Here is a 16,170-nt window from a genome sequence, read left to right as displayed (position 1 = left end):
TTAATGCCAACAAAGTAATGAAAACAACCTCTTACAGGTGGAATCTTGGAATACAAGAGGTTTCATCCATTTATTTAACAACGATTTGGAAGCTGTAGGGTTGCTTGACATCATATGTCTATAGGAAACCTGGCTTGTAGCATCTCCAACTGCGGAAGGTTTTGAAAATTGCCGTTAATCTGGCTATTAAGCAGGTGTTGGGACGACCAATGGCGGGACTATTAACGATGGTCAAAGTACAACAAGGTTTACGCATAGTAAATGCAGTCAATCATTCGCCATATATCCAACATGTGAACATCGAATTGCAAGGAAAACATTTGAATGATAAGCTGAAAATTAATATAATCAACCTGTATTGGCAACACAAATCATCTAATGAGTGGGAATTCCTGGACCAAATAGGAGAAGTGATTGATGGAATTCTGACCAAAGAAGAACATGCAAAAATCATCTTACGTGGTTGTGATGCTGGAAATGCATCGGAGGGACAGGGCCTCCATATCCTTGTCCTTTACTGCTTTTTATCGTGTGTTCTGTCGTGTTTTCCGCGCAGGAGTTCATGTGGGACTCCAGGCGGTGCAGCTCTCTCTCTTTTGTTTTGGTGAACGGGCCCGTGGGATACCCTGTGGCACCCATGGGTGGGAGGGTACAACCTGTGCCCCTAGTGTATGTTTTTGGGCACCTGTGGGTGGCCCGCAGAGCAGGGTATGGGCTGGTGGCAGCTCCATGCTGAATTTGACAGGTGCGCGGATTATCCTCTATTTTGGGATACCCCGGCCCTGCCATTGGGATCAGTTGATTCCGGATGGAAAACAAAATGGCCCCTGCGGCCTCTTGCTTTCTATTACCCATTACCTTGTTTTCCCAAAGTCCTGGGACGCCCTGACTCTGTCCCTTCCCCCTGACTGGCTGTTGGGTGGAAGTGCCATATATGGTGTTGTTGTGAAGGCCCGGCCAGCCTAGCTGGAGCCTTCCCAGTGATGTATGTTGTGGGTACCTCCTGTGGGTGGGACATGGGTGTGTGACGAATATGCATTCTGTGTTGTGGATGTCTAGTATCTGGTGGTTGACACAATGACTGAGAAAGCCCTGCCCGAAACCGTTATGAATGCAGCTTGGAGTTTTGAATGGCTCAGTACTTGTCCCAATACACATAACTTTTTGTGAGTGTCTGGAGAGAAGTGAATGGCCTGAATACCGTGTGTGCCTGATTGGCTGCCTGCCTGCATGAATGCCCTTAGTCGTGATTGGATGCTTGAGTTTGACCCATCGGAATGAATGGGAGATCAACAGTATATCTGGGGACCTCTCACTGCTAGGAATCGTGTTCAGAAGCTGAAGTCCACTACGATGAGTAACTGTAGTAACTGAAGCTTGACCTTGACGCCCTGCTGGACAAGAAGAATTGCTGTTGCTCTCCTTCACAATCTGAAAGCTGCTGTGTCTCCAAGGACTGACCCAGAGGGGACCTGGTAAGGTGCCCTCTTCCCGTGCTAGGAGGGACCATCGTGCACAGCTGATCTTTGCCAAAGCTCCCTGGTAGACAGACCTTCGACAGGCTGCCGACCCGAGAAGGGGACTGCCGCAGAATCTCAAAGAGAAGCACTCGGACTGTTGTCCGCCACTGTCGACGACCACCACCGCCGACCGGAACCACCGTGCTCCTGTTTGCCTAATAACTTCATTTTGATCATCGGACGCTCTCGTCTGCATCGTCCACCGCTTTATCTCGCTGGAGAAGGCCCGACCGTTGACGTGCCGAGGAGCATCCGCCAGTGGGTTTCCCACCACCTAATGACCACAGAGACGCCGACGACTCGACGCCCTTGCTGCGCCACCATTCTTCATCATCTCTTTGCGGTCCAGAACTATCATCACTGAGGTGCCCCGAGCGCCTATTCCTTGCAGGACGCCAACGCTCTGTCGTCGACGAGCACCGCTAGGAATGAAGCTGCCACTTCACTGCCATAGTTCAACCTGTTCGCCGTCGGACGTTCGACGACCCGTGACTCCTGCCTTAAAGGGAGGGCACTCAAGAAGAGCTGTCGATTCCCCGACACCGAACACCGAGTTCCTCAACGCCTCTCGACGATCCGTGGCTCCTGCTTTAAAGGGAATCACTCCAGAAGGATCGGTCGACGCACCTTCGGAGAACTCTACTCCACCAGGTACATTGGTGGGGTAAAGCCTTAGTAGGAGGAAATAAGACTATTGAACATTACATGGACTGGGCTTGTGCTATACATCTTTATTTACAGGTTGCCCAGGTGGGGGGATCTCCACACAGAACTGTGCCTATTGGTAGGGGTCAGCATTCTGCCTATTGTTTCAACCATCTTGCGTTCCTTCCTATCTCTATTGCTGGTTTCCTCGTTATTAATCTGTGTGACATTTTAACCGTACAGTTGATGCACTTTAATGGGATTCGATAACATTGGTGGTACCACTTTAGAATTGTATATATTTATCATTGTTGACTTCCGAGTACAAAGTGCGTTATTGTGATCGTGTACATACCTTTGAATATTAATTATATAAAGACTGTGTTTTCAGTAATACAGTGTGTGGACATTCCTTTGTGGGGGTTCGAGGACTACACTGTACTTAAGAACCAGCCTGCATCACCTCCTCAGAAGCTAGGCCTTGATTGCTCGTCCATTGCTACCGTAATAGAGAATCTTGGCTGGGGTCTTCTGTGCCTCTCCTCTACCATATAGAGAGCGGAAGTACAGACACCCCCTACCAGTCTTTACACTGGTGGCAGCGGTGGGACGCTTATGGTTTTAAGAATCAGTGTATAAACGTGCCAAAATATCCGCACTTTATTAAATTAAGGTTTGGTTGTGTACAAAATAACTGCATTACAAGCAATGGAGTCTATTGCAAATGGTAAATTGACTCGGATGAGCTTAGAGGCTCTCCAGAGTGCTTGTGAAGCCAGGGAGTTAGACTTTGTGGATAAGTCTAGGGCTGAGCTGATAGCTGCCCTGGTGGACTACCAGACCGATGGTGAAACTCTTGATGAGGGGGGGAATGCAACCAATGAAGACTCTGCCCCTGGGGTTTCTACTGAATCTGTTTCTGGGAATGCCGCCATTCCTGCTGCCTCTATTCCGAACCCCAGCAATTCCTTGGAGCTTGAGTTATTAAGGATGAAATTGGCCTTTGAATATCGCAAGTTGGAAATAGATGCTGAGCTTAAGAAGGAGGAGCTGGCTCAACAAGTTGAACTCAAGAATAGGGATCTTGAACTCAAAGACAAGGACACTGAATGTCAGAGAATCCAGCTAGAGAAAGCTAGAGTGGAGACTTCAGCGAAACCCAGTGAGAGTGCCAGGTCCCCAGCAACTAAATTTATGAAAGATTTGGTTGGTGTGTTTGTGGAGGGTTCTGATATCCTCCAATGGATTGAAGCGTTTGAAATGGCTTGTGCAATTCATGATGTTGACAAAAGAGATTGGGCTAAGTGTTTGCTAAGCAGAGTGCCTCAAACTGGATATGACTGTATTCTGAAGCTGAGTGTGGAAGAAAGGGGATCAGTATGAGTGTATGAAATCTGCTTTGATTGCCAAGTTTGGCAAGACACCTACCCAATACCTTAAACGGTTCAGGGATTTTAAGAAAAGAGAGAATGTGTCTTGGGTTGACTGTGTGAGTGCTGCGCACATGAATATGATGGGGTGGATTGATGGTTACAAGGTGAAAACTTTTGTTGAATTGTCCCACCTGTTGTTTTTTGAGCATTTTTCTGAAGCCTGTTCACCGGAGCTGCGTCAGTATGTTGCTGACCAGAACATTTTGGATCCCTTTGAGCTGGCTAGGTTAGCTGACAAGTGGGTCTCCCACCGGGTGTCCCCTAAGGACTCCAGTGGGAAGGACAAGGACAAAGAAAAGGGGGCCTCTCAGAAAGCTGAGGAGTCCCTAAAGCAGCCACAGTCGAATAAACCTAAACCCTCCTTTCCGAAGACCCAAAAATCTAGTGGGGATAAGTCATCTGTGGGTGGGAATAAGAGTATTGGTCCACATGCTGCAAAGCAGGCTCCCAGTGGTTCCAGTACCGTACCCCGCACTCCCGCCACTTGTTGGAATTGTGGGGCTCTGGATCTCAGAAGGGGTGACTCCAAGTGTAAAGGTAAGGCACTTGGAGTACAGGCTGTCAGCCTGACCTACCCTTACCCCATGTCTGAGGTGGAGGCCACTGTCCTCCCCTCCTCTACAGGAATCACATTTGGTGCTCCTGTAGAGATTTCCTTAGTGTCCCTTGGGGCCTGGGACCAGTACGCGGAAGTACTGGCGACTATCCCACAGAACACCCGTAGGTTTTTGAGAAGTGTCCTCCTGAATGGCCAGCCTTCTACTGGTTTCAGAGACACTGGGGCAAGCATAACAGTGGTGGACAGGACCCTGCTCAAGCCAGAGGACTATGTAAGTGCTCCTCTGAGAACCACCAGCTTAGCTGGTGGGCCTCCCAAATTATCGCCTGTAGCCTGGGTCACACTTGTAATTGGAGACAAGACAGCAAAGTGTCCTGTCCTGGTTCAGGACAATGTCCCTGCTAACATTCTGTTAGGTAATGATCTAGTCGAGTTGGGATTGATTGCGGATGGTCTTCCCATGACTGCTGCTGCGGTCACTAGATCACAGGTGACACCGGGTCTGGCTGTGAGTCAGGTACCGAGCCGAAGGCGCGGCCTAAGGCAAGACGAAGGAAGAGCAAGAAAGCCACCTCTGTATTGGGAGCTCCTTCTCTTCCTGCTGTTTCTACAGCACCCATTGGGATCCATGCTCCGGACGGGCTGGGTCCAGTGGTAATCCCCGTCTCAACTCCTGTGGGAGAAGAGCCAGAAGACTCTCCTGTGGGAGAGGTTCTCAACCCGGAGGATCATCCCGATCTTCAATGCTTGTTAGCTGAAAGGGGACCCTCACGGGCAGACTTCTGTAAAGGACAGAGAGAGTGTCACTCTCTCGAGGGTCTGAGGAAACAGGCCCTGTCCCAGGCACAAGGAGAAGCGCCTAGGACATTACGGATTTATTGGGAGGGTGAGCTCCTTGTTAGTGAACCCACTAAGCCTGAACCTGGTGCCCTCAAGAGGTTGGTGGTACCCCAGATTTACAGGCCCTTTCTACTGCAGTTGGCGCATGAGGTGCCCTTGGATGGTCATCTTGGTACCAAGAAAACTAAGCAGAGGCTCTCTGCCCATTTCTACTGGCCTCGGATGGGAGTCGAAGTGTAGTCCCACTGCGGGACCTGCCCAACTTGTCAGTTGTCTGGCAAGACTGGAGGCAGTGTCATTGCCCCACTGCAGCCATTGCCAGTGGTTGGCACACCATTTGAGAGGGTGGGCATCGACATTGTCGGTCCCCTTGACCCTCCCTCGTCAGGTGAACATCGGTTCATCCTGGTTTTGGTAGATCATGCCACCAGATACCCTGAGGCTATACCCCTTCGGACTGTTGCTGCCAAGGTGGTTGCCAGGGCTCTCCTGGGCATTTTCACCCGTGTTGGATTCCCCAAGGAGGTTGTCTCTGACAGAGGATCCAACTTCATGTCTAGTTACATGAAAACCATGTGGAAAGAGTGCGGAGTAACCTACAAGTTCTCCACCTCTTACCACCCTCAGACCAATGGTCTGGTTGAGAGATTTAATAAAACTCTCAAGGGCATGCTAGGTGCTTTGGAAGAGCCCCTAAGGAGGAAATGGGATCTCCTCCGCCATGCCTGCTGTTTGCTTACAGAGAGGTACCTCAAGAGGGTGTTGGTTTCAGCCCCTTTGAGTTACTCTTTGGACATCCCATGAGGGGGCCCCTTGCCTTGATCAGAGAAAAGGTTGGGAAGCCACCTCTCCAGGTCCCGCCAAGCAAGTGGGGGACTATGTGTTAGGCCTCAGACGGAGGATGACACAGATGATGGGTCAAGCAACAGCGAATCTCAAGGCCAGCCAGGAATTGAACAAATACTGGCATGACCTTAAAGCATCGCAAGTGGATTGGACTCCGGGACAGGAGGTCCTCGTGATGGAGCCTACCAAGCCTCGGGCATTGGCAGATAAATGGACTGGCCCCTTCAGGATAATCTCCAAGATGGGCGAGGTCAATTATCTGGTTGGCATGGGAATCCCAGGGGTAGCCCCTCAGGTATTCCATGTTAATAGGCTCAAGCCTTTCCACAGGCGAGGCGAAGTCTCATGTCTCTTGCTGGCTTCAGAGCAAGAAGAGGATGAGAGTGAGCCCCTTCCTCATTTGCTGTATAGCAACCCTCAGGATGGCTCAGTGGAGGGAGTGCATCTCTCTCCAGATTTGACAACCGAGCAGCAGAGGGCCTGCAGGACTTTGCTCCAGCAGTATGCCTCTCTGTTTCGCTGACGCCAGGTCTTACACTGTGGTGTAAGCATGAGATTGACACTGGTGACAGCGTGCCTGTCAAGAGCAGGAGCTACCGAATGTCAGATACGGTTAAGAACCACATCCAGGCTGAGGTCGCCAAGATGTTGGATCTGGGTGTTATTGAACCCTCAACCAGTCCCTGGTCCAGTCCCGTGGTCCTTGTCCCCAAGGCAAGTTCCCAGGCAGGTACCAAGGATTGGAGGTTCTGTGTGGACTACCGAGGAGTCAATGCCGTCACTAAAACTGACGCGCACCCATTGCCCAGGGCTGATGAGCTCGTGGACACCATAGGTGCTGACAAATTCGTGAGCACCTTTGACCTCACCTCAGGCTATTGGCAAATAGCTCTGACGGACCATGCCAAGGAAAAGACTGCGTTCTCAACACCAGAGGGACTCTATCAGTTTAGGGTCATGCCTTTTGGGTTGAAGAATGCCCCTGCCACCTTCCAGAGATTGGTCAATCATGCTCTCAGTGGGCTGGAAGCCTTTTGTGTGGCTTATTTAGACGACATTGCCGTCTACAGTTCCACTTGGGAAGAGCACTTGACACATCTGGGTAGAGTGTTGCAGGCCTTGAAAAGGGCTAACCTCACTATCAAGCAGTTAGGAAAGATTTCTTAATTGTGGGTAATTTTCCTTCCATGTGGCAACCCCTAGACTTTTTGCTGTTGTTTTCACCATGATCTAGACTTTGCCAGAGAAGTGCAGCCTTCTGCTGCACTCCTCTGGGCTTTCACTCCATTCTTACGGGGAAACTGACATGCCCTTAAGACAGTCAGTACCGGGAAACGCTGTTTTCCGTAGTTTCTTTATCATGTTGCAGCTTTCGTGCAACATGACACAAGAGGGCACTGTAAGCTAAGTTACTGCTCTCTTGGGTCTCTAGTCTTCTACAGGCCATAGACACTCTCTTTGGATTGTAAATGAACGGTGCAAGTGAATCACGGACGGGATTGGTGGCAGCGATCGTTTCTTGTGTTTTTGAGCTCCTTTTGGCATTTTAAGTGCGTTTCTCGCGATTAGCCCAAAATGGTGGCTGGGCTCCCAAAATGGCCAGACCACGAGGCTCTTTGTCCTGTCCGCTGACCGTCTTGCCCCCTTCACCTCCCCCAGGTCGAGCTGACCCGGGGTCTTCCTTATTTGGGCATGTACTTTCCCACGAAACACAGATGCTTTCGCGGGCTTCAACAGGCCTTGTGTGTGCCTCCAGGATGGGGGCTGGGATGTCTGGTCCCAATACACATCCTGGGCGCCAGAGAGTCTAGTGTGGTATGAATGCCTGGGACCACCGTGGTCCGTGATAGGTCCACGTATGGTGTGAGTGTTTGATGAGCGGATCTCCCATTGGGTCCCCTCCGTTTTGGCGCGAAGGGAACCGTGGATAAGAGGGGGCTGGAAACGCCACTACCATATCGATCTCCTGAGTTCTCACGAACAAAGGAATACAGGAGCCAAGTATCCTGCTACCACGAGGCTGAACCGAGGAATCGCTGGTGACCCGCTGAAGGACTGCTCCTCTGTACTGCTGTCGCCTTGTGAAACCCCTTTCTACCGCTGATCGAACCAGAAGGCCTGTACTGGTACTTCGACCCTTGGAATAGCGGGGACAGCTATTCTCGGCATCTTCACCATCTCCTGCACTTAAGCCTTCGGAAGTGTCTCTGGGCCATCCAGCAGACTGACCAGCCTTCCCAGGAGTCTTGCTCTGTAACCGCCGTCAGGTTGTGTTGTATTTCGAGTCCTTGTCACTTTCACACGATTCGTACACTTGGCGTTCCCAGGTCTGAAGTGAGTAGTGTACATTTGGCTGAGATACACACAGCCGCTCCGTTGCCCTGCTTTGGTAACAAACTGTGCGGGTTCACTGCGTTTGGGACGCCCTCAACTCAATTCTGCTGCTGCAGAATCTACATGATGACGAGACGTCCCCTGCTCCCCTGAACCTGCCAGCACTGAAACTGACGCGGAGAATCCTGGGTCTGCTTGCATCGGGGACCGGTGAGTAGCATAGCTAGGAACTGGTCGCCCTCCTGCAGGAGCCCATAGCTTTTCCCCGCTGTGTCAAAGAGCACGCCTTTCCGTACTTGCGCTCTGTTTCTGCCCACAGTGGAGGCTGCGCTTGAGTCGCGGAACTCTGTTCATCTTCTTTTGTGCACCAAACTGAACGGCCTGATTCCCTCGAAGAGACTCCCCTTTTTTGCCCGTTGGCACCAGCGTGTGCAGGTACTTTTGAGCACAAGGCTCCACTCTTCGTCGAGCTTGGACTTCCTTTTAGTTAGGTGCCTCTGAAGGCGGACTGGGTCTGATTATTATTTCGCACTGCCTGTTTTCCTCCCCTTCTAGGTGGACTACACATTTCGTGCGTCTAACTCTTTGGACTTGTTTGTATTTGTATATATATATTGTATTGGTTTGGTATGTGTTGGTTTACTAGAGTTTTATTGTGATTTCTCGCTACGGTCATTGTTGCAAAGGCCTTGGAATAAATGTGTATATATTTTTAATATAACACCTGTTTGGAGTAATTTGTAAGTGTCCTTGCTTTGTGTGCTCATTACGGGCTTTCAGTCACCCTCACCACTCTTGAGACCTAGTCTTGACCGCCGCGATCGCTACCCTGATTGGTCTGGCTTGTCCAGAGGTTACCCTGTTCCAAGTAATTAGGTTGGCCTTCTGAACCTCTGCGCCTACAGGACAGAGTTCAGAAATCCGTCTTAAAAGGAAGGAGTTTGATATCACATCTCATGTTAAAGGAAGGGCCTGAGGTTTGGTATTAGAAGCATTGAGATATCACATTTCACGCTGTAGGAAGGGTCTCAGGATTGGAATGGGAAGGAGTTGGATATCACATCTCATGGTACAGGAAGGGTCTCAGGTTTGGTATTAGAAGCATTGAGATATCCCATCTCATGCTATAATAGGAAGGATCTCAGGTTTGGAATGGGAAGGATTTGGATATCACATCTCATGTTATAGGAAGGGTCTGAGTTTTGGTAGAAGCATTGAGATATCACATCTCATGCTATCGGAAGGGTCTCAGGATTGGAATGAGAAGGAGTTGGATATCACATCTCATGCTATAGGAAGGAGCTCAGGCTTGGAATGGGAAGGAGTTGGATATCACATCTCATGGTATAGGAAGGGTCTCAGGTTTGGTATTAGAAGCATGGAGATATCACATCTCATGCTATAGGAAGGGTCTCAGGATTGGAATGGGAAGGAGTTGGATATCACATCTCATGCTATAGTAAGGGTCTCAGGTTTGGTAGAAGAATTGAGATATCACATCTCATGCTATAGGAAGGGTCTCAGGTTTGGAATCGGAAGAAATTGGATGTCACATCTCATGTTATAAGAAGGGTCTCAGGTTTCGTATTAGAAGCATTGAGATATCACATCTCATGCTATAGGAAGGGTCTCAGGATTGGAATGGGAAGGAGTTGGATATCACGTCTCATGCTAAAGGAAGGGTCTCAGGTTAGTTATTAGAAGCCTTGAGATATCACATCTCATGCTATAGGAAGGGTCTCAGGATTGGAATGGGAAGGAGTTGGATATCACATCTCATGCTACAGGAAGTGTCACAGGTTTGGAATGGGAAGGAGTTGGATATCACATCTCATGCTATGGCAAGGGCCTCAGGTTTTGTATTAGAAGAATTGAGATATCACATCTGATGCTATAGGAAGGGACTCAGGATTGGAATGGGAAGGAGTTGGATATTACATCTCATGCTATAGGAAGAGTCTCAGGATTGGAATGGGAAGGAGTAGGATATCACATCTCATGCTATGGGAAGGTTCCCAGGTTTGATTTTAGAAGCATTGAGATATCACATCTCTTGCTATAGGAAGAGTCTCAGGTTTGGAATGGGAAAGAGTTGGATATCACATCTCATGTTATAGGAAGGGTCTCAGGTTTGATATTGGAAGCATTGAGATATCGCATCTCATGCTATAGGAATGGTCTCAGGATTGGAATGGGAAGGAGTTGGATATCACATCTCATGCTACAGGAAGTGGCACAGGTTTGGAATGGGAAGGAGTTGGATATCACATCTCATGCTATCGCAAGGGCCTCAGGATTGATTTTAGAAGCATTGAGATATCATATCTCATGCTATAGGAAGAGTCTCAGGTATGGAATGGGAAGCAGTTGGATATCACATCTCATGCTATAGGAAGGGTCTCAGGTTTGGAATGGGAAGGAGCTGGATATCACATCTCATGTTATAGGAAGAATCTCAGGTTTGGTATTAGAAGCATTGAGTTATCACATCTCATGCTATAGGAAGGTTCTCAGGATTGGAATTGGAAGGAGTTAGATATTACATCTAATGCTATAGAAAGGGTCTCAGGTTTGGTAGAAGCATTGAGATATCACATCTCATGCTATAGGAAGGGTCTCAGGTTTGGAATGGGAAGGAGTTGGATATCACATCTCATGTTATTGGAAGGATCTCAGGTTTGGTATTAGAAGCATTGAGATATCACATCTCATGCTATAGGAAGGGTCTCAGGATTGGAATGGGAAGGAGTTGGCTATCACATCTCATGCTATAGGAAGGGTCTCAGGGTTGGTATTAGAAGCATTGAGATATCACATCTCATGCTATCGAAAGGGTCTCAGGATTGGAATGGGAAGGAGTTAGATATCACATCTCATGCTATAGGAAGGGTCTCAGGTTTGGAATGGGAAGGAGTTCTATATCACATCTCATGCTATGGGAAGGGCCTCAGGTTTGGTATTAGAAGCATTGAGATATCACATCTGATGATATGGGAAGGGACTCAGGATTGGAATGGGAAGGAGTTGGATATCACATCTCATGGTACAGGAAGGGTCTCAGGTTTGGTATTAGAAGCATTGAGATATCCCATCTCATGCTATAATAGGAAGGATCTCAGGTTTGGAATGGGAAGGATTTGGATATCACATCTCATGTTATAGGAAGGGTCTGAGTTTTGGTAGAAGCATTGAGATATCACATCTCATGCTATCGGAAGGGTCTCAGGGTTGGAATGAGAAGGAGTTGGATATCACATCTCATGCTATAAGAAGGATCTCAGGTTTGGAATGGGAAGGAGTTGGATATCCCATCTCATGGTATAGGAAGGGTCTCAGGTTTGGTATTAGAAGCATGGAGATATCACATCTCATGCTATAGGAAGGGTCTCAGGATTGGTATGGGAAGGAGTTGGATATCACATCTCATGCTATAGTAAGGGTCTCAGGTTTGGTAGAAGCATTGAGATATCACATCTCATGCTATGGGAAGGGTCTCAGGTTTGGAATCGGAAGAAGTTGGATGTCACATCTCATGTTATAGGAAGGGTCTCAGGTTTCGTATTAGAAGCATTGAGATATCACATATCATGCTATAGGAAGGGTCTCAGGATTGGAATGGGAAGGAGTTGGATATCACATCTAATGCTACAGGAAGTGTCACAGGTTTGGAATGGGAAGGAGTTGGATATCACATCTCATGCTATGGCAAGGGCCTCAGGTTTTGTATTAGAAGCATTGAGATATCACATCTGATGCTATAGGAAGGGACTCAGGATTGGAATGGGAAGGAGTTGGATATTACATCTCATGCTATAGGAAGGGTCTCAGGATTGGAATGGGAAGGAGTTGGATATCACATCTCATGCTATAGTAAGGGTCTCAGGTTTGGTAGAAGAATTGAGATATCACATCTCATGCTATAGGAAGGGTCTCAGGTTTGGAATCGGAAGAAATTGGATGTCACATCTCATGTTATAAGAAGGGTCTCAGGTTTCGTATTAGAAGCATTGAGATATCACATCTCATGCTATAGGAAGGGTCTCAGGATTGGAATGGGAAGGAGTTGGATATCACGTCTCATGCTAAAGGAAGGGTCTCAGGTTAGTTATTAGAAGCATTGAGATATCACATCTCATGCTATAGGAAGGGTCTCAGGATTGGAATGGGAAGGAGTTGGATATCACATCTCATGCTACAGGAAGTGTCACAGGTTTGGAATGGGAAGGAGTAGGATATCACATCTCATGCTATGGGAAGGTTCCCAGGTTTGATTTTAGAAGCATTGAGATATCACATCTCTTGCTATAGGAAGAGTCTCAGGTTTGGAATGGGAAAGAGTTGGATATCACATCTCATGTTATAGGAAGGGTCTCAGGTTTGATATTGGAAGCATTGAGATATCGCATCTCATGCTATAGGAAGGGTCTCAGGATTGGAATGGGAAGGAGTTGGATATCACATCTCATGCTACAGGAAGTGGCACAGGTTTGGAATGGGAAGGAGTTGGATATCACATCTCATGCTATCGCAAGGGCCTCAGGATTGATTTTAGAAGCATTGAGATATCATATCTCATGCTATAGGAAGAGTCTCAGGTATGGAATGGGAAGCAGTTGGATATCACATCTCATGCTATAGGAAGGGTCTCAGGTTTGGAATGGGAAGGAGCTGGATATCACATCTCATGTTATAGGAAGAATCTCAGGTTTGGTATTAGAAGCATTGAGTTATCACATCTCATGCTATAGGAAGGTTCTCAGGATTGGAATTGGAAGGAGTTAGATATTACATCTAATGCTATAGGAAGGGTCTCAGGTTTGGTAGAAGCATTGAGATATCACATCTCATGCTATAGGAAGGGTCTCAGGTTTGGAATGGGAAGGAGTTGGATATCACATCTCATGTTATTGGAAGGATCTCAGGTTTGGTATTAGAAGCATTGAGATATCACATCTCATGCTATAGGAAGGGTCTGAGGATTGGAATGGGAAGGAGTTGGCTATCACATCTCATGCTATAGGAAGGGTCTCAGGGTTGGTATTAGAAGCATTGAGATATCACATCTCATGCTATCGAAAGGGTCTCAGGATTGGAATGGGAAGGAGTTAGATATCACATCTCATGCTATAGGAAGGGTCTCAGGTTTGGAATGGGAAGGAGTTCTATATCACATCTCATGCTATGGGAAGGGCCTCAGGTTTGGTATTAGAAGCATTGAGATATCACATCTGATGATATGGGAAGGGACTCAGGATTGGAATGGGAAGGAGTTGGATATCACATCTCATGGTACAGGAAGGGTCTCAGGTTTGGTATTAGAAGCATTGAGATATCCCATCTCATGCTATAATAGGAAGGATCTCAGGTTTGGAATGGGAAGGATTTGGATATCACATCTCATGTTATAGGAAGGGTCTGAGTTTTGGTAGAAGCATTGAGATATCACATCTCATGCTATCGGAAGGGTCTCAGGGTTGGAATGAGAAGGAGTTGGATATCACATCTCATGCTATAAGAAGGATCTCAGGTTTGGAATGGGAAGGAGTTGGATATCCCATCTCATGGTATAGGAAGGGTCTCAGGTTTGGTATTAGAAGCATGGAGATATCACATCTCATGCTATAGGAAGGGTCTCAGGATTGGTATGGGAAGGAGTTGGATATCACATCTCATGCTATAGTAAGGGTCTCAGGTTTGGTAGAAGCATTGAGATATCACATCTCATGCTATGGGAAGGGTCTCAGGTTTGGAATCGGAAGAAGTTGGATGTCACATCTCATGTTATAGGAAGGGTCTCAGGTTTCGTATTAGAAGCATTGAGATATCACATATCATGCTATAGGAAGGGTCTCAGGATTGGAATGGGAAGAAGTTGGATATCACATCTAATGCTACAGGAAGTGTCACAGGTTTGGAATGGGAAGGAGTTGGATATCACATCTCATGCTATGGCAAGGGCCTCAGGTTTTGTATTAGAAGCATTGAGATATCACATCTGATGCTATAGGAAGGGACTCAGGATTGGAATGGGAAGGAGTTGGATATTACATCTCATGCTATAGGAAGAGTCTCAGGATTGGAATGGGAAGGAGTAGGATATCACATCTCATGCTATGGGAAGGTTCTAAGGTTTGATTTTAGAAGCATTGAGATATCACATCTGTTAAGACGGATTTCTGAACTCTGTCCTGGTGGCGCAGAAGTTCAGAAGGCCAACCTAATTACTTGGAACAGGGTAACCTCTGGACAAGCCAGACCAATCAAGGTAGCGATCGCGGCGGTCAAGACTAGGTCTCAAGAGGGGTGAGGGTGACTGAAAGCCCGCAGTGAGCACACAAAGCAAGAGCGCTGACAAACTACTCCAAACAGTTGTTATATCAAAAATAGATACACATTTATTTTAAGGCCTTTAAAATAATGACCGTAGCGAGAAAATCACAATATCACAATATTAAACCAACACATACCATATCAACACAATATATATACAAATACACAGTCGCAAGCGTTTAAAGCACGAAATATGTAGTCCACCTGCCAGGGAAGGAAAACAGGCAGTGCGATAATGCTTTCGACTCAGTTCGCCTTCATAGGCACCTAACTAGATGGAAGTCCGAGCCCTGCGAAGAGTGGAGCCTTGTGCTCAAAGTACCTGCCACGCCGGTGCCGACGGGCACAAGGGGAAGCTCTTTGGAGGAAGTCAGGCGGTTCACGTTAGTGCACAGCAGAAGAAGAACAGGTTCCGCAGCTCAAGCGCAGCCTCCACAGCGGGCAGAAGCAGAGCGCGAGCGCGGCAAAAGGGTGCTGTTTTTACACAGCAGGGAAAAGCAATGGGATACTGCAGGAGGGCGACCAGATCCTAGATATACTACTCACCGGTCCCCGAAGCAAGCAGACCCAGGCTTCTCCACGATAGTTTCAGCAGCTGGCAGGTTCAGAAGAGCAGGGAACGCTTTGTAGTCGTGTAGAGCAAAAAGACGTCCCAATCGACGAAACCGGCACAGTTTTGTTGCCGCACAGGACAACGGAGCGGCCGTGCGTATTCGAGCCAAATGAACCCTCCTCCCTTCAGACCTGGGGACGCCAAGCGTACGAAGCGTGGGAGAGGGACAAGGACTCGCAATACAACACAACCTGGCGGCGGTTGCAGAGCCAAACTCCTTGGTAAGCTGGTCAGTCAACTGGATGGCCCAGAGACGCTTCCGAAGGCTTACTTGGCAGGAGATGGTTGAAGATGCCGGGAATAGCTGTTCCTGCTATTCCAAAGGTCGAAGCACCAGTACAGGCCTTCTGGTTCGATCAAAGGAGGACAGGGGCTCTCCGGACGACAGCAGTGCAAAGGAGGATTCCTTCAGCGGGTCACCAGCGATTCCTCGGTCCAGCCTCGTAGTTGCAGGATACTTGGCTCCTGTATTCCTTCGTTCGTGAGAACTCAGGAGATCGACATGGTAGTGGTGTTTCCAGCCCCCTCTTATCCACGGTTCCCTTCGCGCCAAAACGGAGGGGAGCCAATGGGAGATCCGCTCATCAAAACACATACCATACGTGGACCAATCACGGACCACGGTGGTCCCAGGCATTCACACCACCCTAGACTCTCTGGCACCCAGGATGTGTATTGGGACCAGACATCCCAGCCCACACCCTGGAGGCACACAAACGACATGTAGAAGCCCGCGAAAGCAACCACGTTTCGCGGGAAAGTACATGCCCAAATAAGGAAGGCCCCGGGTCGCCGGACCTGGGGAAGGTGAAGGGAGCAAGACGGACAGTGGACAGGACAAAGGAGCCTCGCGGCCTGGCCATTTTGGGAGCCAGGCCACCATTTTGGGTTCAGTGCAAAAACGTGCTCAGAACGCCAAAAGGAGCTCAAAATAAACAAAACGATCGCTGCCGCCATTCCAGTCCCTGAATGACTTGCACCGATCAAATACCATCCTAAAAGAGTATCTAGGGCCTGTAGAAGGCTAGAGACCCAAGAGAGCTGTAACTT

Source organism: Ambystoma mexicanum, chromosome 2q (genome assembly GCF_040938575.1).
Source record: "Ambystoma mexicanum isolate Mex_15411 chromosome 2q, UKY_AmexF1_1, whole genome shotgun sequence".
Taxonomy (NCBI): Eukaryota; Metazoa; Chordata; class Amphibia; order Caudata; family Ambystomatidae; genus Ambystoma; species Ambystoma mexicanum.
The sequence above is the reverse complement of the archived record's forward strand: the minus strand, read 5'-3'. Positions refer to the sequence as shown.